The sequence below is a fragment of the Macaca fascicularis genome, chromosome 1, assembly GCF_037993035.2.
Source record: "Macaca fascicularis isolate 582-1 chromosome 1, T2T-MFA8v1.1".
Classification (NCBI taxonomy): Eukaryota; Metazoa; Chordata; class Mammalia; order Primates; family Cercopithecidae; genus Macaca; species Macaca fascicularis.
This window is the reverse complement of record NC_088375.1, coordinates 175,606,786-175,630,574: the sequence shown is the minus strand read 5'-3', so window position 1 is coordinate 175,630,574 and position 23,789 is coordinate 175,606,786. Positions and strand designations below refer to the sequence as shown.

Below are 23,789 nucleotides of genomic sequence, written 5' to 3'. Positions count from 1 at the left end.
AACTCCTTCCAGAAAACATACTGGAGGCACACTGGGCAGGGACAGCTGAAGGCTGTAAACTTTTGTGTGGGTCCTCATATTCTACAGTACTTTGCACCATTAACAATAGTTCTTTTGGGGGGTTCAGTTACCAGGGCACTTCCACATTCTGTGTTTTTATGTTTCTGTATTGTTTGATGGTTTAACCACCTATGATAGGTGTAATTTAACAAATGTGTGTATAAGCACATATTTAAACCCTTTGGAGCTGTTATTGTTGTTACTAAGAGAGTATGTGATACACGGAGACCAGGAGCAGGAGGGAGCTTTTGAAATCATATAAAGGTCCTACTACTCCAACTGTGTCTAGCAGCATTTAGCTTCACCTGGGATTCTGTTAGAAATGCAGAATCTCAGGCCAACCCTGGACCTCCTGAATCAGAATCTGCATTTTAACAGATGCTCAGGTGACTTGTATGCATATTAGCAGTTGAAAAGCCCTCGTGTCATCTAGCCAAATTCTGGATTTTACTGTGAAGGCAACAAGAGAGGTAGAGGGAATCACTTGGCAAAAGTTCACACAGCTTATCAGCACCAGAACTAGGACTCCAGTTCCCATCTTTAGACTCCCAAAAGTCATGCCTTCAGGCTGCCTCTCCAGCTTGTGGTCTTCCTAGAAGCCAGGCTTATTTTTCCGTACTTTATAAGAAAATGTCTTCTAAGTCTCAGGGTAACATGGAAGGTGAACCTTAGTCCTTTAATACAGTTCCATACTGCTAGGTAAGTTAAGGCACTGGCAGGCTGGGAACTGGGCCCACCAGCCCTGGATTGGGCCCCAAATCATATTCTCATAGTGTTTGAGAGAGAGCTCAAAGTGGTTTTAAGAACAAGTGAGGGTGGAAAAACAGGTAAAGCTAGTGATGTCAGGGCATCTCTGGAAATTCAGGGAGGGGCAGGGGAAAGGATTGGGAATCCCTTACGTATCGCTTCCCATTTATACAGGTGGCAGATGAGTCAGATTCTGGCTGCTGTGTTACGGAGAAGGGAATTGCCTGTAACTGAGTTGCGAGTGCTCATACAAATGTTAAGCAGGCCAGCTGTTTACAGAGTTTGAATTCAGCTCCCTCACGCAGACAGAATCATCCCAGCCTGTTGGCATGTCTGGGGTCTATAGGATTGTCTCCTCCTCTTGATCTGAAAACATGCTCAGATTGGGGTATGTCTGATTCAAGAAAGGGCTGAGTCCAGCACCAATCAGCAAAGGGGCCAGAACATGAGAGGGCTCCCCAGGGCCCCAGAGCTGGAGCTGAGTCTTTGCCTGGGACTTTGGGAGATACTAAGGCCAAAGGTGCAGGCTAAATGAAAAAATCCACAGTAAAGGCAAAGTACTAAGCATCAGAAGTTCTGCCTGAAAATTAGCTCACAGGGCAGGGAATGTGCACCAGGGAGAAGCAGCCAGTAGGCATGAAGAATGATGTGGTGAATAGCTAAGAGCTGGGCTATGGAGAAAAGTGCAATTCTGGCTTCACCAGCCTCTGGCTGTGTGACCTTAGGTGAGTGACTTCTTCCAAAGGCATCACATATCCAATTAATGGATCATTATTTCAAGGTAATGTCATATCTTTTTGTTTAATGAAACACTGACTCTTGTAAAGAGTTGAATGTAAAGTCACTCCCTCTTTTCTGAAGCATAGTTTTTTTTTTTAAGGAGGAAAAAACAAAACCAAATGTTGCCTTTTATTCAGACATACAGATCAACTTACTCAAGGTTTTAGTTAATAAGTGATAGAGTGGGATTCAACACAGTCTCACACCAGAGTCCAAGTTCAAGCACAAAGCTGTGGTGTGCGTCAGCATCAGGACTAAGTTTAAGCATCACCTGCCCAGGCCTTCCCCTAGCAGCCCATTGTTCCCTGAGCAGCCCATCGTTCCCTGAGCAGTGCATCCTCTTCCCCACATGTACATGTGGCTCCTGTGAGCAGCCTTGCTCTTCTTTCCCCAGGGCTGCAGGCTTCCCTCTGTAAGGGAGGAAAAATGCCTTTTCCTCACCATCCTGGGTTCACGGTTGAAGCTCCTCTAACAAAAGACAGATTATGAGAGAAAAACATACACATTTATTTAACATACTTTATATACATTTATCAATATATTTAACATTTTATGTGACATGGCAGCCTTCATAAGGAAATGAGGACCCAAAGAGATGGTTAAATCTGAATATTTTTATACTAGGTTTGATGAAGTGTAGACAGCCATGGAGAAATATGATAAGGCAAAAAGGGTATGATCTAATGGGAGTAAATTGAGGAAACGTATCAAGATCGGTTGTTCAGATTCTTCTCTGTATCCCTGGGTCTTCAGAAATCAAAATGTTCCCTTCTTCCAGGTATAAGGAAGGCACCTCTCACAGGGACGTCTTATGATTTGCTTAAGAGAAGGCCAAAAATTCTTTCCCAGGTTTTAAGACCCACTTCAGGGGAGCAGAGCACAGGAAAGTCAGAGTCCCCTTCCTGCCTTTGCTGTTTTCTTCAGTATGCTGAGGTACCATATTTTGGGGGTAGTGTGTCCTGAATCCCATCACCTCACAGAACTTAGCACACTGAGTTGCAAATTGCATAGATGATCCTTTGAGGGTGAACTGTGTCAACTGAGCTATAACCACAGCACTTAATGCTGCGGCTGACACATAACCAATGCTCAAAAATATCTGTTGATTAGCTATATACCTTCTGGATTTGATAAGTTTACTATGCCAGATATGGTGGATTGGCAGTCAAAATCCATCTCATTTTCTTTCTAGTATGTGTCCCCAGTGTGAAATCCAGAGAGAAAAAAGATATATCATAGACTCTCTCACAGCGAAGCACTGGGTGAGATCCAGGCTTGGCCAGTCAGAAGCAGGAGCACAAATTCTGGAATGGAGGAGTGAGGGGACACACTTCTGCTGCCTCTACTGCGTCTATGGCCAACATAGTTGTAAGGGTGATTGGTTTTTCTGCAGCCATGTCAGTGGAGGGCCCAATGCTGGGTCACTTGCTTTGTGGGGACCAGGAGGCAAGGCACTGAACATCTACTCTGTTGGTACAGACTGTAGCATACATAACATGGCTCTTCCAGGTTAGAGCAATACTGAGGTAGTTTTGGAACCAAAGCTTCCATTTCATAGAAGGTCCAAGGAAAAAAATAGAAGATCCCTGTATTGCCCAGGGCTTTGGAATGATTTATAAAAGCTCAATTCTACAAGCTGTTTTAATACTAATATATTTTAATTAGGACATTGTGTTGGCTGACTTACCAAGATAAATAATGGACACTTAAACAAAGTAAAAGTTTTTTTTCTCTCTCATATAAAATTATAAGCTGGTAGGCAGTCCAGGGGAACATAGTAGCTCTATCTCCCAGAGATATTCAATGACTTAGTTTTCTTCTTTCTTGGTGTCCTGTTAACCTCTAGAGTGTTTCCCACCTGAAGCTTTTTCCCACCACCAGGTCCCATCATCCAGTATGTGGGAAGTGGGGGGTAGAAATGAAAGTCTAACAGCTTCCTTTTAAGGAAATGACTTAACACGTCATGCGTTACTTTTACACACATCCCATTTGCCATAATTTATCCACAGGACCATATCTATCTGCCAAGGGGTTGGCAAATGTAATTGCAATGTAGGCAGCCACATAAATGCCCAGCTAAAACTTGGAAGGAGATGAAGTCCTCTTCTTGAAAGGAAGGAAATGGATGTTGGTGAATAATAGTCTCCTGCATAGTTGATGAACAACAAAAAAATTCTGTCCAGCTTAAACTAGCTAGAAGAATTAAATATACTCTCTGCAACTGAAAACTGACTGTTACAGTTACTTAAACTGATATCAAGAGGTGCTTTCGCCTTGTCGGGATAGAATTAAGCAGTAGATGTGGAGCCCACTTTGTATCCTGAAAGTCTCATTAGCAAAATGAAAAGTAACATAGAATTAACATGTGGCTTTGGGAAACATATAATGCAGTTGTAAAATCTAAGTTAACACACAAGAATGGCCTTGCAAAAAAACAAACAAAAAAACTGAGTGTTACACCTGAAGGTGAGATGAACAAAGAAGTCTTAGCCTGACGTGTAAGTAGTGTTGATAGAAAATAAAGATTTCAGGTCACGGGATACTGCATAATCAATTCTATTTTGGAAGAGGGTGACAGAAGATATGGACAGCTCCTTGTTACAAATGAAACTTAGCTGAAAGGCAGGTGCTATTATTTGTCAGGTGCTTATATTTCCAAACACAGTTCAGTAGTCCCCCCTTATTTGCAGTTTTACTTTTGGCAGTTTCAGTTGTGGTCCAAAATATTACATGGAAAATTATGTAAATAGACAATTCCTAAGTTTTAAAGTGTGCGCCATTCTGTGTAGCATGATGAAGTCTCACATTGTCCCACCTGGGTGGTGAATCATCCGTTTGTCCAATGTGTCCACACTGCATATGCTTTCTGCCTGTTAGCCACTTAGCAGCCATCTCAGTTATCAGATCAACTGTTGCATTATATCACAGTGCTTGTGTTCAAGTAACCCTTATTTTTCTTAATAATGGCATCAAAGTGCGAGAGTGGTGATGCTGGAATATTGTTATAATTTATTACTAGCTATTACTGTTAATTTCTTACTGTACCTAATTTATAAATTAAACTTTATCACTGATATATGTGTGTAGGAAAAACTCTAATACATAGAAAGTTAAGGAGTATCTATGGTTTCAGGCAGCCACTGGGGATCTTAGAATGTATTTCCCAAGGATAAAGGGGGACTACTGTTCTACATATTCACTTTAGTTTGTATTTTTCCATTAGCATCTGTGTTTATGAATACCTCAATACACCCTCCAGCACCCTATAAAGAAGGCATTATTATTACCATTATAGTTGAGGAGGCTGAGACAATGAGAATAAGCAACTTTCCCAGGGTTATCTGGGTCATGGAAGTGGTAGGGTTGGGTTTCACACCCAGGCAATCTGTAGCCTATGTTCTTCAGCACTTCTATATATGCTTTCCATGCTTAGCTGTGATTACAGTTTCCCTGTTTTGTCCCCTAAGGCGGCCACTACCAGCTCCAGATAGAAGACTTGAGATCCGGCCACTGCACTCCAGCCTGGGCGACAGAGCGAAAAGAAAAAAAAAGAAAAGAAAATGTACAAAAGAATCTGGACAGTCTGTAGGTGACCTTGTATATGACTAGTTACTATGAATAAAAAACCAACAAGACTTCATCAATGCTTATTCTTCGAGACTGAGTTTCGCTCTTGTTGCCCAGGCCGGAGAGCAATGGCACAATTATAGCTCACTGCACCCTCCACCTCCTGGGTTCAAGTGATTCTCCTGCCTCAGCCTCCCAAAGTAGCTGGGATTACAGGTGCCCACCACCACACCCAGCTAATTTTTTGTATTTTTAGTTGAGACAGAGTTTCATTATGTTGGCCAGGCTGGTCTTGAACTCCTGATCTCAGGTGATCCACCAGCCTCGGCCTCCCAAAATGCTGGGATTACAGGTGTGAGCCACTGCACCCAGCCCATCAATGCTTATTCTTTGCCCATTATTATACAAGGCCTATAGGATGTGATCCCTGCCCTCGAAGAGCTTAAATATTCCCTAAAAGTAATATGAGGTGCACAACCATTAATCTGGGAACTAGATAAAAACCCACACATTCCTTAACAAATATTTAAGGAGTAATGACTCTATGTCAGGCCCATGGTTTTATGAGACAAAAAAACTGACAGGATTTCTGCCCTCCTAAGACTCAAAATGCAATGGCTGAGATACATACTTAGTAGTTACAAATAAAACACACAAGTGCATTAAATTGTACATAAATATATACAGTGTGCAATAAGAAAAATGGCAGGTGGGTGCTTGCTTAGACTTTTAGATGATGCAGTACAATAGTTATTTCAAAGCTCAAAAGTTAGAGAAGGGAAAATCCTACATTGCATCAATAAAGGTCCAGTCAAGAGAGAGAAATATCAGAGAATGGAAAAGGTATGTTTAGTCTCAGCTTTGAAAAATGAAGAGGAATTAGACTGAGAATTGGGGAAGAAGATTTTGTACCAAGGGAGCAGCAAGTCTAGAGTCTCTCAGTTGTCACAGAGCTCTGTGAATTCAAAGAACCCCAGGAGGGCTGCTGTAGCCAGGATATAGCAATTGAGGGAAAGAGTGGTTTAGGCAAGGCTGGAGACATTGGAAACAAAGCAAGGTCTTGCAAACCGATCAAGGAGTTTAAGTAGTTGTAAGTGCAGTAGGAATCCATGTAGGTTTAGAAAGAGAAATGACCATATGATTTATGATTAAGACAATCACTCTGGTTGCAATAGGCATGGTTTACAGATTTAAGACTGAAATAAGGAAAACCAATTAAAAGCTTTTGCAGTACTCCAGGTCTTTGGATGCTAAATTTCAGATACTTTTCACAAACCACAACACGTACTTTGAGATGCTGCAGCTAGAACTCTGCAAACCACATTTCAGCTTGGCTAGCTAGTTACCTGCTGAACTCAGCCCATGGGGGCCGTAGCAGGAGGCTGCACACCCGGAGGAGAGAAAGAAGTGATTGTTCCTTTCTGTTTGCTTCCTGCTTTCGGTTTACTTCCCATTCCTGCCTATGTCCATGAGCAATGTCTCTTCACCTTGGCAGCAGTAGTTGTTTCAGAAGCAATGGTTAAATCCAATTTGCAGTTTTTCTAACACTCGCAGAAACAGCCTCGTTGTGCCCCCTCAGTGACACTAACCAATCTGAGCCCCTCCCTCCTCAGAGATCTGGGTCCCAGACCAACCAGACTTGTCCTTCAAACTCAGAAACACTATCGTCAGCCAGGCAGTGTCCCTTCTCAGAGTCTGAGTTTCATCTCTGCAGGGCCTTCTCTCCCATATTTCTAAGTTTTAATAATGCCAACCTCTTTCTTTTGTTGTCCCAGTCCCAGAGGCAGCTGCTTCCTGTAGTTGTTGGCTCCATGATACCTTAGCATTCTCTTTTTGCCATGTTGGTTGCTCAGTTCCCAGGCAGCAATTCTCTATATTAAATTATCCATGTTAAAATAATTGGTATGGTTTCTCTCTCGGCTGGACCTTTACTGATGCAATATAGGATTTTCCCTTCTCTAACTTTTGAGCTTTGAAATATCTAACTTTATTCTATCATCTAAACGTCTAACCAAATAAAAGGGCAGACCCAGCCATGGAATAAGTATATGCTTTGCAATCAGAAGAGCTACTTACTAGAACTATGACTGTGGGTCTGACCCTTAACCTTTTTAAGTCTTAGTTTCTGCATCTATAGAATAGGTGCAGTAAACCTCGACTTCAAATGGTCATTGTGATGGACTGGCACAGGCCAGGCACATATTAGGTACACAATTTGTGGCACCTATTATTATTAAAGTATCTTTCATAGAAAGTGTTTGATTTCAGATAATTTATTCAACAATTATTTTAGAACATGCCCTGTAAGTGTTTTCTTCCTGTTCTCTCCTGCCCCCCTGCAGGTGCCTCTGACTCATGACTTCCTCTCTCATAAATGTTCCTCGAAGTTTCCTCCCTACACGTTCACTTGCCTTCATGTCCTCTCTCCAAAACCAGAATCTTCACAGGGTCAGGAAGAAAGCACTCAACACAATATCCAACATTTTATGTAGATCCAGTCACCATTTGTTGACTAACCTCTGCTTGCTAACTGTTCACTACGGCTTTGTCTGGCTTCTTACATCCTCTGAATACCTTGGCTTCCCTTGGGATACCTCATGATTGGGCCAAAGCATCAGGACAAAAGAGCAGAACAGAAAACATGCAAAGAAGACACCACCACACTCCACGGCTTCCTATTCTCAAGGCCAGTGGCACTTCAGCAACCTGCTTCCTTTTATCTGTCCAGCTGGAGCCCTCTTCTCAGCCACCGAGTGCTGGTAGCAAAGGCCCATTCACAGTTGATTAAGAAGTAATTAGCAAGCCCAATCTGGATCATTAGCATTTCTATGATCCCACTTGTAAATGAAAACTGGTTTGAGTGAGGTGATTTAAAAAATAATAATAAATAAACAGCTGGTGGGAGATTTTAGAAATTTACCTACAGGTCCCACTGAAGTGCCCACTGGGAACCCTTGGGAGCCTCAGTAGTTCAAACACCAGACAGATTCCTTCTCCCTGCCCTAATGCTATCCTTAGAGGGAAAAATTGTGGAGAACTCTACACCTTCCTATAGCACGAAAGTACAAATGTCTCCTCTCCTAGTAAGAGAGGGCATGGTCATATTAGAGAGGGGGGAAAAAAAAGAAAAAAAACCCCCAGATTTTGGAGTTAGGCAGACATGAGTTGAAAACTCAGCGACTACACTTACTAGTTTGATGACCTTGGGCAAGTATCAGTTTTTTTATCAGAAACATACTCTTTGTCCTTATGGATGGAGTCTTTCTTTCTTTCTTTCTTTCTTTCTTTCTTTCTTTCTTTCTTTCAACAAATCAAGACGGTATTCGACAGTGAAAAGATTGATAGTTTGTTCAAGGAAAAGAAAGGAGAGACAAGCAGGTGGAGCCCATGGAATCTTTAGGGCAGTAACACACTAATCTATATGATACTGTAATGGCCAATACACAACATCATGCATTTGTCAAAACCCATAGAATATATCCAAAAGACAGTAAATCATTTTACCAAAAAGACACATGTATGTTTATCACAGCACTATTCACAATAGCAAAGATACAGAATCAACCTAGGTGCCCACCAATGGTGAACTGGATAAAGAAAATGTGGTACATTGGAAAATGTGGTACAATGGTGAATTGGATGAAGAAAATGTGGACTACTACACAGTCACCAAAAAAAGAATGAAATCATGTCCTTTGCAGCAATGTGGATGCAGTTGGAGGTCATTATCCTAAGTGAATTAACACTGGAACAGAAAACCAAATATCACATGTTCTCACTTATAAGTGGGAGCTAAGTGTTGGGTCCTCATAGACATAAAGAAGGCAACAAATGAGGCCGGGTGCGGTGGCTCACGCCTGTAATCCCAGCACTTTGGGAGGCCAAGGTGGGCAGATCACGAGGTCAGGAGATCGAGACCATCCTGGCTAACACAGCGAAACCTCGTCTCTACCAAAAACACATAAAATTAGCCGGGCGTGGTGGCGGGCGCCTGTTGTCCCAGCTACTCGGGAGGCTGAGGCAGGAGAATGGCGTGAACCGGGGAGGCAGAGCTTGCAGTGAGCCGAGATAGCGCCACTGCACTCGAGTCTGGGCAACAGAGTGAGACTCCGTCTTAAAAAAAAAAAAAAGAAGAAGAAGAAGAAGGCGGCAACAATGGACACTGGGAACTACTAAAGAGGGGAGGCAAGGATTGAATGAGTTTTGAGTCCTATGCTCACACCTGGGTGAAGGGATCATATGTATTCCAAACCTCAGCATTATGCAATGAATATACTCATTAACTAAACCTGCTCAAGTACCCCCTGCATCTAAAATAAAAGTTGAAATAATTTTTTTGAAAACAGAGAACAGATTCTTTAAGTCATTGTGGTTGAATGAGAAAATATATTCATTTCTATTAAGAGATCTAGCCTTAAATTTTGCCTTTGCCAGTTGGTAGCCTTGTGACTTTGGACAAGTTAAATAACCCCCCTGAGCCTCAATTTTCTCATTTGTAAAATTTAATTAGAAATACCCTTAATTATCTACTTTCACGGGGTTATTGCAAAGGTTAAGTTTTATAACGTACCTTAAATTTTAATAAATTGTGAAATTTACACTGCAAAAAAAAAAAAAACCCACAAAGCCATAGGGTGTACATCACAAAGAGTGAGCCTCACTGTAAACTACTGACTTGAGTTAGTAATAATGTAATATTGGCTCATCCATTGTAACAAATGTAGTACATTAATGCAAGATGTTTATAATAGGGAAAACTAGGTGAAGGTAGAGAAGAGTATATAGGAACTTTGTACTTTCTGCTCAATTTTGCTGTACACCTAAACCAGTCTAGAAAAAAAAAAAATCAAGTCTACTAGTGATTCTTTTTTTCAAGGAATACTTGACTATTCCTTACCCCAAATTGCCTAGCCCATTGGATTTCAAACTTTAAGGTACATGTTAATCACCTGTACTGCAGGTGACTTTGTAGGTCTAGAGGGGAGCCTAAGATTCTTTCTGCCTTTCTAACAAGGAACGCTGCTGATCACACACTTGGAGTAGCAAGGCTCGAGATTGAAGCAGTAATTATCTAAGTGACTGGAAATGATGGGTACTCCACAAAGTGGGACACTTGCTAATAGGATTCAGGATTCCCTTCCCTACCATTGTTCAGTAACCTTAGGATCAAAAGAAAGCCTAACGCTGAGCTCTGCGATTAGCTAAATGAATACCCCAAACTTCAAGGACTTTGCACTTAAAAGACAACTGGATCCATTTAGGAATAATTCCCAGATAAGACTCGGTCATGGATGGGTGCGGTAGCTCACGCCTGTAATCTCAGCACTTTGGGAGGTCAAAACGGGTGAATCACGAGGTCAGGAGTTCGAGACCAGCCTGACCAACATGGTGCAACCCCTGTCTCTATTAAAAATACAAAAATTAGCCGGGCATGGTGGTGCCCACCTGTAACTCCAGCTACTACAAAGGCTGAGGCAGGAGAGTCGCTTGAGCCTGGGAGGCAGAGGTTGCAGTGAGCCGAGATAGTGCCACTGCTCTCCATCCTGGGTGACAGAGTGAGACTCCGTCTCAAAAGAAAGAAGGAAGGAAGGAAGGAAGGAAGGAGTAAGAAAAGAAAGAAAAGAAAAAGAAAGAAGTAAAGAAAGAAAGAAAAGAAAAGAAAAGAAAAGAAAAGAAAAGAAAAGAAAGGAAAGGAAAGGAAAAGAAAAGAAAAGAAAAGAAAAGAAAAGAAAAGAAAAGAAAAGAAAAGAAAAAAGAAAAGAAAAGAAACAGGTCACTCAGTTAAATTTGAATTTCAGATAAGCAACAGTAATTTTTTAGTGTATGTCCCACATAAGCGTGTTCCCCAGGAACCAATTCACTTAACCAAGGGAATGCCTCTCTTTGGTCACTCTTGTCCTCCCCTTCCTCAGGAACAAGTGGCCAGTAATGACTACGTGAATGGAAATACTGAGCATGTATAGGTATGCTGCTATTCATTTATATCAAATTACTGTTAACATGGTGTACCTGGTTTCACAGTTTACAAAACACTTTTACATCTTTTAGTTTAGTGTTTATCAAACTTTGACATGTATGCAGATCACCTGGGGGATCATGTTAAAAATGCAAATTTGGGCTCAGCAGGCCTGAGGGTCCACATCTCTAACAAGCTCCAGGGGGTCTGATATTGCTGTTCTGTGGCTCTTATTTTGAGCAGCAAATGTTTAGATATTCCCAGATGATAGATAGGCTGTATCACCCCCATAGTTAAAGAAACTAAGGCTTAGATTACATAGACATTCTCAGGTATTCACAGAGATGGAGGAGGAAGGGGCGTAGAGAGAAAGAGAAAATCACTAAGATGTATGTCAGGCTCTACCATACATCTGCCTCTGCAGGGGAGAGAAATCCTGGTCTGCATCTCTTTGATCTTGGAATAATTATTTGGCCTTTCTGAATCTCTGTTATCTCAAAAGTAAAGAGGCAGGGTAACCTCTCAAAGGCTTCCATGGGAGGCTAATGAGACTGGTGAAATCTCATTTGTATTTATAAATTTATATTCTGTAACAGGATACAAGTAATAGTTATTGTTTATTATTATTATTATTAAATCTTGAATACAGCCCTTTAGAAGGTTGTTTTAAGTAGTTTACATGTATTCACTACTCCTCACAACACACCTGCAAACTAGGTACTATTGATATCACCCGCCTTTTATAGCAAACTGAGTCATACAGAGGTTATGTGAAGTGGCCAAGGTTACAGAGCTAGTAGAAGCAAGACTTGGACTCTGGCAGTCTGCTCTAAAGCCTATGCTCTTAATCTCTAGCTATATTACTTCTCTCTGGGAATTATCCTCATCTCTCCCCCTGCTGGTTTTATAGATAAGGCAAATGAGACTCAGAGAATGTGATTTTTCCAGTGGTCAGTAATATAGCAAGACTATATGTGACTATATAAGACTATTTAAGACTAAATGTGATGAGAGCTCAGGCCACAAACAAGTACCTACTGTGTGCCATGCAGCACTGAGGGGAAGAGGAAGCCTGGGTCTACAGAATGAGGGAGCAGAGATGGACTGGGCAAGGGGAGAGGGGCCACGACTCAATTTGGCAACTTTAGTATAGTCTTCTTTGTCAGGCAACCCTACTGATGCTTTGGGAAAGGTAGCCAGTGACTTCTGAATGAAGATGAAGCTCTGAACCGGCTTTCGGGAGATGAGGGTGGCAGACATCAGACTCTAGGAAGGAGTGACTGAACTGAACAGATGAGCTGTCCAACCTGGTCAGCTGGTGTTTGCAAAGTGATCTAGGGAAGAGTTCCTGACTCCAACCATGCTAAGAGTAGTGGACTCAGACAGACTTGTGTTTGAGTCTTAACTCTCCCTCTTATTACTAAATGACCCCGGGTCTGTGACTTGACCTCTCTGTGCCTTGGTTTCCTCATCTGTAAAATAGGGATAACAATTGCTCCTATTCCAGAGTTGTTGGAGGATACATGCGATCACTCATTTATTATTATTGTGAAATGGGAGATCTCAGGAAAGCATTTAGCACGGTGCCTCAAGTAAGCTCTCAATCAACCGGGACTATGGGTCAGAAGGAATAAAGGAAATACATTTCTGTAGTAATGGAGCAGTGGGAGGAAAAGACCAACTGGCTGAAGCCATTAAAACTCACACCATCAGTAAAAGTGATTTGCCTACTCAAATCTTAGCGTTGGGAAACTGCCATTTCCCTAACAAGAAGATGCAAATCAGTTTATTTGCTTGTGGGGACTGCATTTCTTTCTTCTTCTCCTTCCCCAGAGACATCTGTTGTAGGAGGACAAATCTCAAGTATGCTGAGTAACTACTGTGTGTCAGGTCCTATATCAAGATCTTTCTTTTATACCCATCCAACACTTTTGCCAGGATGTAAATTCTATTAACTCAATTTTATAGAGGAAGAACCAAGTCTCAAAGAGGTTGAGAGCTACATCCAACATCCTAAGCTCCAGAGTGATACATCCTGGATTCAGATCCACTTCTGTTGAGCCAATAGTAAGACTGGCAGGCTCCTTCCAAGGAGTCAAGGCTCTCCCTGGGCCCAGTTGGTACTCACCATGGCTTCTGCGATGATACCACTAGGCACCAGATGGTCTTGAAAGCACTTCATCTACGGGCACACAGTCATTTTCCCACAGGCTAGGTGGTTACGTTTTATTAGCCCCACTTCACCCCTGAGAGGAGGCAATTGAGTTAATTATTTGAGTTGAGAGCTCCTTGGTGGTATCAGCTGAGATAACTATCGCAGCTCCTGGCTGCCAGCCCTAACCAGAGCTTTTGTTCGTTATCTTCCCTCAGAGAAACTCGGCACTCAATTGCTCATTAACATGATTTGGATAATTTTCTCAACAGCCCTCCAGTGGAGCAGCTAAAGGAGAAACTGTAAAAGCCCGGGCCATTCAGATGACCCCCACCCCCAACCTTGCTCTTTCTTTCCTAAGTAGTGGAGAAAGACAGATCTGCATTTGAATTCTGGCTAGGACATTCACTTGCTGGGTGATCCTTATTATTTCCTCTCCCTAGGCTCCCCATTCCTCATTTGTAAAATGAGAATATAAATACCACTTGCTCCATGAGTTGTTTCAAGGACTAAACCAGAAGGAAGTTAGCAAGAGGGAGGCAGGTTAGTTGGTTTATGGAGTGCCTAATGGGGAATGGAAAATGCATGGACAATATTATTTGATTATCACAATGATCCTGTGAAATTAGTAGTATCACTGTCATTTTACAGAAAAGGAAACTGAGTAAGAGATTTACTCAAAATTTTACAGCTAGCGAGTGTACATAAGAGCAATGATTCAAATGCAGTTTGGATGACAAAAGCAGCCTAACCTATCACTCTCATTTGTTCTTCTTCAATGTTCCTTATTCAATTTTTTTGTTCTTTATTCTCTTTCATTATTTCTCATTCACTCTTATATGCTCCCTTTTTTTCATTCTTAGTCTTTCCTACTTCTCTATATAACCAGCTAGAAAAAAGGAAAGATAAAAGATTGGACAAAGATATAGCAGTCTGGGTAGTAGATGAGAGGTCTGAGCCCTGGTCTTTTGTGTAGACTCTGAGCCTGAGAGAGAGACAATTAGAGATGGGGTGGGTTAGGAAAGCAAAGAGAGTCTTTCCTCTATGGATTTACATTCCAAGGGTCAAGGCCAAACCCAAGGTGAATATTTAACCCCTGAAACAACTCCAGTAAGTAAAAAAGAAAACTCCCATCTTTTTCTTCTATCTCAATTTCATAGGTGAGGCTCAAATCTCACCTACAGCCTGAGTTCAAAGCTCTGGCCCTGCCCCTTTAGCAATGAGACTTTAGACAAAGCCTTCCACATCCCCTGAGTCTCAGTTTCCTCCCCTGGGCATGGTAGAAATATCCCTGTCCCCAGGATTTAGGTGACTATTAAACTAGATCAGGCAGGCGCAATGCTCAGCGCCCTGCTTCACACCCAGCAAGTTCTTGGCAGTACTAGTCTTTCTGCCCTCATTAACCCAGTGACTAACTTATAACCCTGGTTTCCTCAAAACTCTTCTGCAACATAAAGGTCTTTTGTAAATATGAACTTTTCCCTTTCTGCAGACTTCCCATGGTGATCTGGCCCCTTTAACTACAGAGATGTCAAGGAATCTTTGTGAATCAGCCATCAAGTGTGGGTTGCTTGACGTGACTGTGGGGTTAACTTACAAGTGACTAATTTTTGGAGGCGAGATTTTGTACCCTTCCCACTGGTAGCACCGTGGCTGGGTGTAATTACTTAGCTGATGAGTTTACTGAGGGGCTCATTAAAGTTTCAGTATTAATATCCATATGAATACTTTCAACAAAACCTTTTGTTCTTGGAGTAGGGGATGTGGGAGGTAGTTACAGGAACTGTCTTGCTTTTCCAAATTTAATTGTCTAAATACAGTGCTGCCTCAGCAATCCAGGACATTTTTCTCACTCTCTCTTTCTCTCTTTCTTAACAGACCTCTGCCAAAAGCCTACTTTGGCAACAGGAATGATTAGTTTGTGTTTCAGTAAACTTGCTGCATCAGAGTCATTATCCCAGCAGGGGCAGGGGGAGTTGAAATGTACTCTATTTAACCAGTTTGAACTGTTATGTATTCGAATTGAGTCTGGGGCAGAGGTTGTGGGAGTTTTTGATAAGAGGAACTTAATGGCTCATAAGCAAGTCATATCTCTTTTAGCAGATACTTTGGGTTACACACGAATGTCCTAATCACATCTCCCGAAAGGCAGATCGGTCCCCTTTCTAGAGTCTGCTGAATTAATTACTCACATTGTTCGGAGTGCTCAGCATTCTGCAAAGCTTTGTTAAATTAATCTTCACAACACCCAGGAGGAAGAACTATCATTAGCACTCTCATTTTGCAGAAGGGGAAACTAAGTCTCAGAGAAACTAAGGAATTTGCCTAAGTTTACATCGAAATAAAGTGGGAGGATCAGCATCTTACTCAGGTTTGTCTGATTTCAGAGCCTGAGCTCAGATTCCTCTGGTATTTGCAGCAGTTTTGGGGTTTCTGGCACAGTACTCTCAGGCTTGCACAGGACCATGGATTTTATAACTGGAGGGGACCTGTACGTAGGGCGACCAACTGTCCTGGTTTGCCTGGGAATGATGGGGTTCCTGTGACGTGAGACTTTCAGTTTTCAGGACCAGTCAAACTAGGATGTGTTGGTCACCCTATAGGACGGAAGACTGGTGAAACTACCAAAAGAGATAAAAAGTGAAAAAGCTTCTAGACTAATCTGAGGTATTCTTATTACCTTTTCCCCTGTAAATTTGCAGATAAGAAAACTGAGACTCAGAGAGGAAAAGTGACTTAGCCAAGGTCACGCATCTCCTCAGCAGATGGAGCAGTAATTGGAAAACAGATCTTGGGATTCTCAAATCATTTCTCTTTTCCAATAAGGGAGGCGGCAGAGTTCAAGCCAAGGTGCACCTATTGAGCTCCTACTGCGTGAGCAGTTAAGCTGTGGGTTAGCAAATGCCCAGGAGAAATGGGAGGTATCTAATGTAATGCTGTCAAGTAGAACTTTCCATGATGATGAAAATGTCCAATATCAATGCTGTCCAACACACTAGTCACTAACCATATGCAGCTTCTGAGGAGTGAAATGTGGCTAGTGCAACAGAAAAACTGAAGTGTTAGTTTTATTTAATTTTAATTAATTTTAATTTAATTCCAGTGGTCAGTCATATAGCAAGCAAGTCATGCATCACACGTGGCTACCACATTGCAAAGCACTGGTCAAATGGATATGATTAGTATTTCAGAAACATTGTATTTCAGAGAACAGATTCTGTAGTGTGCACATTCTTGAAGAGGGAATTCCTTTTTTTTGGAAGGGAAGAATTACCATTCATGGATGGCATACTGACATACTGAGTAGCAGCACTGAAGTTAACATTGCTGCCTTACTCTTCCAACAAGCCTGTGCAATGGGCATCATCTTTCCTAGTTTATGAGTGAGGAAAGTGAAATCCACAGGAATTCAGTAAACTGCCCAAGGTCTTATTTGTAAACACTAGAATGGGAATTTGAAGCCGGGTCTGAATCTAAATCATGTCCTCTATCCCATGCATTACCAACTTGAATATACATATGAAACATCTGCAGATCTTGTTGAAGTTCTGATTCTGGAAGACTGTGACTGTTGATTCTTTCTTTATGACAAGCTCCCAGGTGATGCCAAAGCTGTGGCTCATGGGCATACATTAGCCAGAAAAATTCTCTCTCTTAAGAAACGAAAACTTCCTCCCTTCCTTAACAATCAAGAAACACTAGATACCTACAGAAAGGAGGAAAAATTACAAGTTGTAAAATAATCATTAAAATTCTGAGAGAGAAACTGTGCCTTTGTTGACGTGAAAGAGGGCACCTTCCCCAGTGGACAGTGGAGTGTCTCTTCACCAGGCAAGGTTCACCTGCCGTCCAGTCACATCTCAGTTTCATCAGATAATGCAAAATCAGCCAGGAAAGGGTTTTTACTCTGAAGAGTGGGGTACTCTAAAGAATATGTGCTTTGGAATGAGGCTGGTTTGGGGAAGAATCCCAGTTCTTCTCTCCAGTGATATGACTGTATGAATCATCCATCCTTCTGAGCCTCCATTTTCACCCCGGTGAAAATGAGGACAAGCATTTGTAATTCATGGAGATGTATTAATAGTAAGGACCAAGAGAAATCCTATGTGTAAAGTGCTTCACAGAGCACACAATAAATGAGTGTTTCCTCTGCCCCTCTTTCTCCCTGGCCCTCTCGCTCCTTCCCACCACCCTTCCTGTTTTTCTCACCTCTTTTAGGAAATCTTCTCCAAGGGCAACTCTGAGTGGTGAAGAGAGGATGGAGTCAGTTGACTCTAGACTTTATCCCAGTCTACTACTTTCTACTATGGCCTCCATCAGGGCTGGGAGCTACACAGGCCAGGGACTTTGTTTTCTTCCCCTTCTTCCCTCAGGGCCCACCACAGAAATGTCTTCAGGCCCTCTTCACCACCTCACATCTGCATCTCAACTCCAGGTGGGAAATACAGAAAAGAGAGAGAGAGAGAGAGAGTGTGTGTGTGTGTGTATGCGAGAGCACTAGTCTCATCACTAAATTGTCGGTGCTGAAATCCAAATAACTTTAATTTTAAAAATTAATTATGTGATCTCTTTGACAGGCAGCAGAGTTCATATCAAGGGCCCATGTTTTAACTGAATACAATTTTTTTTTCACCTTGGAAAAGTCTTAGAGGCAAGACTAGAATGTTAATCTAAAAGGAGTGCAAATTTCTTCAACAACCATTCCCACGGAGGAAGGTGAGCTCGGACTCACTTTCATCTGTCCCTCTCCCCCATTTGCTTCGCCAGGGTAAGGGAGTCTCCTCAGGAGGGCCTGTCAGTCTCCCAGACAGCTGACTCTCCCTGCGTAAATAATTCTAATGCTGTCAGTTATTCATTACTCATCTGAGCCACCTTTTAAACTACAAGCTCCAGCATTAGCTTTGTACAACCCACACCCAGCACAGGGTCTGGCATATATACATGTTCATAAATATAACAAATAAACATTTATTAAAATGCATTGATTTGTTCAGTTTTGTTTATACCTCTGTGGTGGATTGCAATATTGATTCCAATTCTACAACCCACCCCACTGCCATCTTTCCCACAGCTAAGCCCCCTCCAGGCCTCTGCCATCCACACATGCACTTTCTGATGCTGTAGGTTTCGGATGAGACCAGAAAAACCTCAATTGTAAAAAAAAGAGCTTTAAAAATGCTCCATTTTTTTTTCTCTTTTAGCTTCCTCCCACCTACCCCACCCTCCTTTTTTTTTTTTTTTTCTAAATTTGAGACAAGGTCTTTCTCTGTTGTCCAGGCTGGAGCTGGAGTGCAGTGGCACAATTTCAGATCACTGTAACCTCCACTTCCCAGGCTCAAATGTCCTGGATCAAGCAATCTTCCCACTTCGGCCTCTCAAGTAGCTGGGGCTACAGGTGCACACCATGGTGCATGGCTAATTTTTTATTTTTTATTTTTGTAGAGATGGAGTCTCACTACATTGCCCAGGCTGGTCTTGAACTCCTGAACGTGAGCTATCCTCCTGCCGTGGGCTCCCAAGGCGCTAGGATTGCAGGTGTGAGACACTGTGCCCAGCAGCTTTCGCCTTTAAATTTTAAAGGTTACCATTGCAGGCCTCAGGCATGACAGACAATGAGCAGGTGAAAAACTAATAGAAAAGTGTTTAGAAACTCCTGTGTTAACTAACAGGCTTCTGAACGTATCACTGCGGTCCACAGAGAAGGCTGGAGAAAGTAGCAAGAAGATGCTATGCCAACTACTACAGCCTTAAAACAAAGGTGGTGTCTATGTAGCTAAAATTTTTCCTGTGTAGCTTGTGTTATTTTTGTTTAATCAAGTCAATAAGAGGGTTTTTCCATGGCAAACAAACAAACAAAAACTCCAATGCATACCTTCTTTTCTTCTTCTTAACAATGAATTAAAAGAGGAAAGAAGGTACAATTCTGAATTGACCCAATTTATTTTTTCTTTTCTAAATGAGATTAAGATAAAAGTTGGAGAGAGGCCACTCAGATATGCTCACAAATGATAGCTCAGTTTCTAACGGGTACTCAGCTTACATCTGATTAAGGTTTTCTGTGAAACTGGAAATTGTTCCTCATACCAGGCCCACCGGACCTGGACAGCCCTAGGCTGGGTCCTGGTCTCACAGTGCTGGGTCTCTCCAGGGCCCAGGATGGGGACTGGAGATCCTGAGCTCCTGTCATTTCCCTCCCCTCCTTCCTTCCTTCCTTCTCCCCTGGCAAAGACTGTATCCTGTTGCTCTGAGCAAGGCCCAAGAGAAAGGCCAGCAACAAGTTATTGTGCTGGGAAGGAAGACAAATGAGTCCCTTTTCTGTGGGGCTCCTGGCATCCTGTTGGAGGAAGGAAAGGACAATGCTTTGAGGGAACTGGCTTTGCCGACCCCCTCCTGGCAGGCTCTCCCCTCTCCTTTCCGGTGTAGCGTTTGTCAGCCCCAAAGCGTCCACTTCCTGAGTAATCGTTAGATGCACGTGTGAGGTATGTGGTTCCCCCATGCCCAAGGCAGATTCCTGGCCCAACTTCAGGAAGTGCAGCTCAAAGAGCCCTGGACCAGGACCCTGAAACAAGGGAAAGTCTTGGCTCCTCTCTCTCTACCAGGGTAGCTACTGCCAGATCATTTCACATCTTAGGGCCTCTGTTAAGGCAATTGCGAAAGTGCCTTCTGTACACTTGAAACTGCCCCCTGCATCAGGGATTCGCACACCTTCCTATACATCAGAGTCACCTGGGGAGCTCTGTTGCCCTACACTATTCATATGCCATGCCTGGACTCCAAGCAAGAAAAGCAGACACTCCATCCCCAGAAATGTTCTGTGATAATTCCAGTCCCCCTGAAATTAAAAACAAAAAACAAACAAACAAAAAACTATCCTTCCTTATGCTCTTACCTAGCTCTTTCCTATCCCCCTTCAATAAAGTGATGGATTGATAGATACACAGATACAAGAAGCAGTAAGGAGTAGTGGCTAGGAGAGTGAATTTCAGAGACAGACTTCCTGCAGTCAAAGCCCAGATCCTCCACTAGATATGTACGCTTGGGTAGAACTTCGAACCATTAGGTTCTTGCCTTTATTTGTCTGTGAAATGGTAATAATAATAATAATACTTTCTAGGATGATTGTAGGGTTGAGCTAATATGTTCAACACCTTTAATACAGAAGTTAGCTAATGAGGATACTATATAAGGGTTAACTATTATTATTATTATCCTAGAAGTTCATTGAACATATAATGAGCTTTTTTTTTTCTGGACCTAATATCAAGCCAAGCATTGGTGACTTAGGAATGAATATGACACATTTCCTGCCCTCAAGAAATGTTTAGGTCAGTAGGAAAGTCAGACTTATGAAGAACCAACAATAACAAAATATTGTTACACGATGGATTCCCCTAGGAAGCAGGCTCAGAAGGTGTTTAGCACTCAGGATGTTCTCAGGGAATGCCTTGAGATGAACACTTGTGGAAGAGGGAAAGGCCACAAGCAGGACTGGCAGTGTGAGAAGGCAAAGCATGATGCAGGCTCCAAAACTATCTTGGTCAACCCCACCAACAGCCCTGGAACTAAAATGACCCTTCAGAGTTTTCAAAAGTGAAGCCAAGGTAGCCAGAGCTCCTTATACTCCTTTATCAATCAGTCACTAGATGTAGGTTGCTCCAGGAAGGAGTGTGACTTGGGATCAGCCATCTCTTCCCTAAAGGTTGACAGTACTCCAGGAACTAGAGTAACAAGTTCTTGATTGAAAAGGGATCTGGAGCCAGGTGCAGTGGCTCATGTCTGTAATCTCAGCACTTTGGGAGGCTGAGGTGAGTAGATCGCTTAAGCCCAGGAGTTCAAGAGCAGCCTTGCCAACATGGTGAAACCCTGTCCTATCAAAAATTACAATTAGCTGGGCATGGTGGCACGCGCCTATAATTCCGGCTACTTGGGAAGCTGAGGCAGGAGAATCACTTGAAACCGGGAGGTAGAAGTTGCAGTGAGCCAAGATCGCACCACTGCACCCTAGCCTGGGTGGTAGAGTGAGACCCTGTCTCAAGAAAAGAAGGAAGGAAGGAAGGAAGGAAGGAAGGAAGGAAGGAAGGAAGGAAGGAAGGAAGGAAGGAAGGAAAGAAGGAAAGAAGGAAGGGAGGGAGGGAAGGAGGGAGGAACTAAAGAAGGAAGGAAGGAAGGAAGGAGGGAAGGAAGGAAGGAAGGAAGGAAGGAAGGAGGGAAGGAAGGAAGGAAGGAAGGAAGGAAGGAAGGGAGGAAGGAGGGAAGGAAGGAAGGAAGGGGATATGGGAGATGCATCCCAGTGTCCACCTCGTCCACCTCAAATCTATAAGGTCAATTTTGATGAAACAACAAAAAGTATAGAGAAGAAGATGAGTAGCTGATCATATATATTGAAAACCCTGATATTTCTATGGCATTTTATATTTTTCAAAACATTCTCTTAGACAAAAGCTTGCTCATGACTTCCAGTCTAGGGTCTTGAGGTAGGTTGGGAAGCCATGTGTTATAAAGAAGAAAGCTTTAGATTTGGAGCAGAGAGGACACTGTGAATTGCAGCTCTGCCACTGTCTAGGAAGGAGTCTTCAGCATGCCTCTCATGTTTTCTACGTCTACTCTGTGAAAAGGAAATGATCATACATAATTTATACCTTTGCTGTACGGATTTAATCAAATGTTAGACAAAAAGTAGAGTGGCACAACCTAAACTCAAAAAATAGTAACAACAAACAACAAAAACAATTTCAAAATAAGTGACAGCAATAAAGGTTACCTACTATTTTACAAATAAAAATACTGAGACCAATAAAGTTAAGATACTTTCTTAAGAACTCACAGTCAAATGTAGGTACATCCAAGACTATAACTCACCTACTGAGATCAGTTTCACGTGACCTCATAGCTTGTCATCTTACCTATAGAACCCATAGAAGTTGATGAACCTCTGAGGGGTCGATTCAGGTGTTTTGTTTATGATTAACATTGGAAGGAATCTTAGAGATCCTCTTGTCACCTTCATAAATCAGGAGCTTCATGTGGCCCAGTCTTTGCATTGACTAGAATATAAGGAAGCATAACCCAGTAGTAACTAGAAACAAATTCTCATTTTCTCTTAGGTCCTTTCAAAACTTTAAGAAAGATCAATTCCCAAAAAACATATCTCAAGCAATCTTTGCTTCCTTACTAATTTATTGAATTTGACTATTGTTGCAGGACCACATGCTCAGCAAACACACTGGCACTCTTTATCAAACTTCAGCCTTCAAGGTGCTATTTTCTTTCCTATATCTCCTCTCAATTATTTATAATGTGGATGAACTGAGTTTCTGTCTTCTGCCTTGTATGGACTACTTCTCCTGCCTTTCTCAACCCATATTTCACATAAAGCACCACAAAAATCAAGGACTCATATTAGCAAAGATAGAAATCTCCATAGATGGACTGGGTTCATGAGAGAGGAGGAAGGAGAATGGGGAAGAAATGGTACTCAAAATTATTAATGATGGATATAGTAAAGAGTATTAGTCCATTTTCACACTGCTGATAAAGACACACCCGAGACTGGGAAGAAAAAGAGGTTTAATTGGACTTACAGTTGCACATGGCTGGGGAGGCCTCAGAATCATGGTGAGAGGCAAAAGATACTTCTTACATGGTGGCAGCAAGAGAAAATGAGGAAGAAGCAAAAGCTGAAATCCCATCATATCTCGTGAGACTTATTCACTATCACGAGAATAACACGAGAAAGACCAGCCCCCCATGGTTCAATTACTTCCACCTGTACCCTTCCCACAACACATGGGAATTCTGGGACATACAATTCAAGTTGAGATTTTGGTGGGGACACAGCCAAACCATATCATAAAGATGAATCAGAATAGATTAGCCAAGGAATTGAATTAGGGTCCTCAAGGCCCTCTAATGTCCAGTGACATAACCACTGGGCTGCTGACTCACAGGGAGGTATGGAAAATCCTGGAGTAGAGTCTGGAATGACTGAGGTAACAGAGAGAATATTCAAGGGACTCAGGGCAACAGAAATATATCAATTGGTATAAAAATATTTCACTTTTTACTATTTTAACAATGGGTGCAGCCTTACAGGCACATTGCAAACTCACGCCAAAGCCTGAGCTCTTACCACCATCCACATTCCCCAAAAGGCATGCAAGGAGTCTGACTATGGAAAACCATAGCACATTTCCTCTCTTCTCTCTCTCATAGGCATTATAGTACACGTAGCCTTGGAGTCAGAAGACCAAGAACATACAAGAGAACATAGCCTTGGAATCAGAAGATCAAGAAACAATTTAACTCTGCCCCTCCAGAGCTCTGAGAACTTGGGCAACCCTCTTACTCTCTGTGAGTTTCAGTTTCCTCATTTATTTAATTGAAATAATAATACAGATCACCTGAAATGTAATGAAAATTAAACTTCCTTATGTAGGTGATACCAATTGGCAGCATGCCTGGAATATAGTAGGTGTTCAATAAATACTTTTATCCCCCACATTCTGTCTCTTGTATTTTCTTTCTATA

General features: G+C 42.1%; 1 long non-coding RNA gene across 1 annotated transcript in view; it reads left to right on the top strand.

Annotated features, from left to right (window-relative positions):
- LOC102124512 (uncharacterized) overlaps positions 1–23,707 on the top strand; it is a 68,724-nt gene extending 45,017 nt beyond the window's left edge. The window contains exon 3 of the long non-coding RNA XR_001485041.3: positions 23,475–23,707. This is a non-coding gene — a long non-coding RNA (uncharacterized lncRNA). The remainder of the gene's footprint in view (positions 1–23,474) is intronic.
- Positions 23,708–23,789: the final 82 nt, after the last annotated feature.